General features: G+C 34.8%; 1 long non-coding RNA gene across 1 annotated transcript; it reads right to left on the bottom strand.

Moving 5' to 3' along the window:
- Positions 1–1,612: 1,612 nt before the first annotated feature.
- Positions 1,613–2,526, bottom strand: LOC106434986. The gene is made up of 3 exons (XR_001286872.3): positions 2,231–2,526; positions 2,070–2,114; positions 1,613–1,980 (listed from the first exon to the last, which is right to left on the bottom strand). It is a non-coding gene; the product is annotated as an uncharacterized LOC106434986 (long non-coding RNA).
- Between the last annotated feature and the right edge of the window lie 688 nt (positions 2,527–3,214).

Below are 3,214 nucleotides of genomic sequence, written 5' to 3'. Positions count from 1 at the left end.
ATTAGTTTTCTTTCTAGATCTTAATTAAATATATAAAAAATAATGTATTGACCACCAATAAAATCTTCAGGTCAACGACTAACATCTATATCTATATATGTAAAGTAGATTTTTTTCTCTTCATATGACATGTGGAAAAGTGGTTTTTTGACATGTGTACACATGTTTTTTTTTTGTATTTTAGATCATTAAGTATCATTATAGTTTGAGAATCTATTTTATTGGTCATTAAAATTAAAAAAATAAGTAAAATAATATAAATATATTTTAAATATTTAATTTATTCACAACTAAAAATAGCATAAACTTTCATCATTTTATTATTTTTACTATTTTTTATTATTTCTTTTACAAATTATATATTTATTTTACTATTAAAGTTAGAAAATAACCAAACTAAAAATAAGAAACTATAGCACAACACAAAATTTAAACCTAAAACCTCCATTATCACTGGGAAAACAAAATGCTATAGTAACACTAATTCAATAGAGGTCTAGAGCTGAAAGGAGATTAAGAACGAAGACTAACTTACCTCATTGTACCATAAAGTGTCTTGGCCATAACAAGTATAAATAAAAAAGGATAGAAAGATAAAATCTGAAACAAAGGAATCTCCCAAACAAAAATAAGCGCGATCAAGCATCAACGCAAAGAACCAAGAAAGCGGACCAGAGGGATAATAATAATCGGAATGCCAAAGTCACCAACAAGCATGAAGATACATGCCTAAAGTACTAGAAGAACAACCACTAGCAAAAATGTAAGAAACACCTCACAAACTAAACAAGAACATACAAGGCACCCATGCAAGTGAACAAATACAAAGCTATGGATAGAAGAGACCAAAGCTCCAAGAAACTAACTCCGCACACCTATACCAAAGGAAACATGGGAAGAAGAGAAAAAACCCGATGGAGGGATAATAGAAACCAACCACCGCGAAATCAGAGAATAAGCTCGAGACCAGAAATAATCTTCAAAGCCCACACATCATACACACGAACGAAAACATTATCCAAACCTGGAGTGGTAAGCATGGTGAAAGGGAGAGCTACAAGAGATGCGAGCAGCGATGAAAGCTGGAACGAGATGAGAAAGCAGAGAGGGAAAGGGAGACAAAACAAAATCAACAAACTGTGGAGCTGTCCTCGAGCTATGAAAGAGAGCATAGAAGTCAGATCCCCAAAAACTAGATCTTGAAAACCAAGACGAGCAAGGACTATTGACGGTAAGCCAATGACGAAGAAGACAACATCAAAGACGACTAAAATTTGACCCAACCCAAGGAGATGCAGTTCCTAACGTCAGCCGACACTACAGGAAATGTGGATATTAATAGCTGGCGTTAAACGCTATTAATTCGTTTTAATAGCGTTTCTTAAAACGCTCTGACAGCACCCGTTATCGTAGGTCGGACATTTTTTATAGCGGATCTTTCGAATGCTATAGTTAAATAAATAACGATAGCGATTTTTCTATGCAATTGTTAATATTTATAATAACATGATACAAATGTTATTAAATTGATTTATATATTTAAAATTTCTTTATCGGTTAAATATAATTAAATCAAAAATTAGTTAATAATTAAATTAAATAGACCAAATAGTTTATAATTAAAATCAAATTTTATTTACTAATTTAATTCTGGTTTACAAATAAATTCTGGTTTACAAAACCCGGTTTAGAAATGTAAACCTAAAAAGCTTAACCTAATTAAAAAAAATTAACCCTACATCTAAACTTTTTGCCGTCAACTTCAGCTCCTTCGGTTTCTTCATCTTTGAGGCGGAGACCACCAGCCAAGAACACCACCGTAAAGGTTATTCAGCCTCCTCCACCGCGCTAAGCTACCATTGACGACGTCGAGACCACCACTGTTGACGCCGAGACCACAACTGTTGACGCCGAGACCACAACTGTTGACGCCGAGACCACCACCATCAACCTTCTTTAGCCGCCTCCGCCTTTTTTTAACTAAGAACAGAAAAACAAAACCGGATTCAGACCACAGAGAGAGAGAGAGAGAGGGAGGGAGAGAGAGAGAGAGACGAAGCCGGAGATACCGTTCTGTAACACCACTTCTTCTCCTTCCCTGCTCCTTCTTAGATCTGTAAACAAAACAAAAATCAAATACAAGTATATAGGAAGATGAAAAGAAAGAGAGAACAGATAAAGGAAGGGAAAAGAAAGAGTGAACAGATAAAGGAAGGGGAAGAGAGTTTACATGTCGTGGTGGTGAGGAGGTCAAACGATCTTCTTCATCTTCGCCTCGATGGACGAAGCTACGGTGGTGACGACGCGAGCTGTGGTTGTAACGACGACGAGATTTGGTGGAGACGAAGACAAGGTCTGGTGGTGATAAGGTTTAGTGGTGATGAAGAAAGAGATTAGAGAGACGAGATCTGGAAAAGAAATTGAACGAGAAGAACAGAAAATACGACAAGGTAAGAGGGGAGAGAAAGAAACACCCTTGTCCATTAGATTTAAGGTTAATCAACTGTTGTAGTTGAAAAGGTCTAATCTTCACCCTTGTACATTATTGGTCAGTGTGTTTTGACCAATCAAATTTTTGTAACTACTTTCTTATTCTATTTTTGTTTTAATACCCAAAGTATATTGTAATGTACATAAATTATTTTGAGACAAAATTCAGAGATTTGGATTTCACAATTTAAAATTTGAAAAATTAATTTTAGATTTGAATATAAATTTTAAAAATATAAATCCGGTTATTAATGTTTAGAGTATATGAATTGGAACTATGATTTACAAAATAGAGTTTAGGGTATAGAATTATGGTTTTGAACATTTGAATTAAGTAAATAGTTTTAGATTAGATATAAGCTTTGAAGTTTAGGTTTTATGGTTTGAGGTATAAAGTTTAAGTTTGGAGTATTGTAGAAACCCGTTAAAAAAAAAAAAAAAAAAAAAAAAGAGAGAATGGTCGAGTGTCTTTGTGGTGGTCGAATCGTGGGCGGTAAAGATCGATCGGGAAATTTCGAAGAACGAGGTGGTCGAAGAAGTGATCATGGGTGAACTATGAGTCGAATAAGTTGCTCGACCATAGTTAGAAGATGTCTTAGATTGATCAGACGGACGTTTTGGAAGCATAACAATTTTGGAAGCACGACGGTTTAGAAGCTCGACGTTTTTGAAGACCGACGTTTCTTCATCACGAAGTTTTCTCGGAAAATCTTCATATCAGTAA

Source organism: Brassica napus, chromosome C1 (genome assembly GCF_020379485.1).
Source record: "Brassica napus cultivar Da-Ae chromosome C1, Da-Ae, whole genome shotgun sequence".
NCBI classification, from domain to species: Eukaryota; Viridiplantae; Streptophyta; class Magnoliopsida; order Brassicales; family Brassicaceae; genus Brassica; species Brassica napus.
The sequence above is the reverse complement of the archived record's forward strand: the minus strand, read 5'-3'. Positions and strand labels throughout refer to the sequence as shown.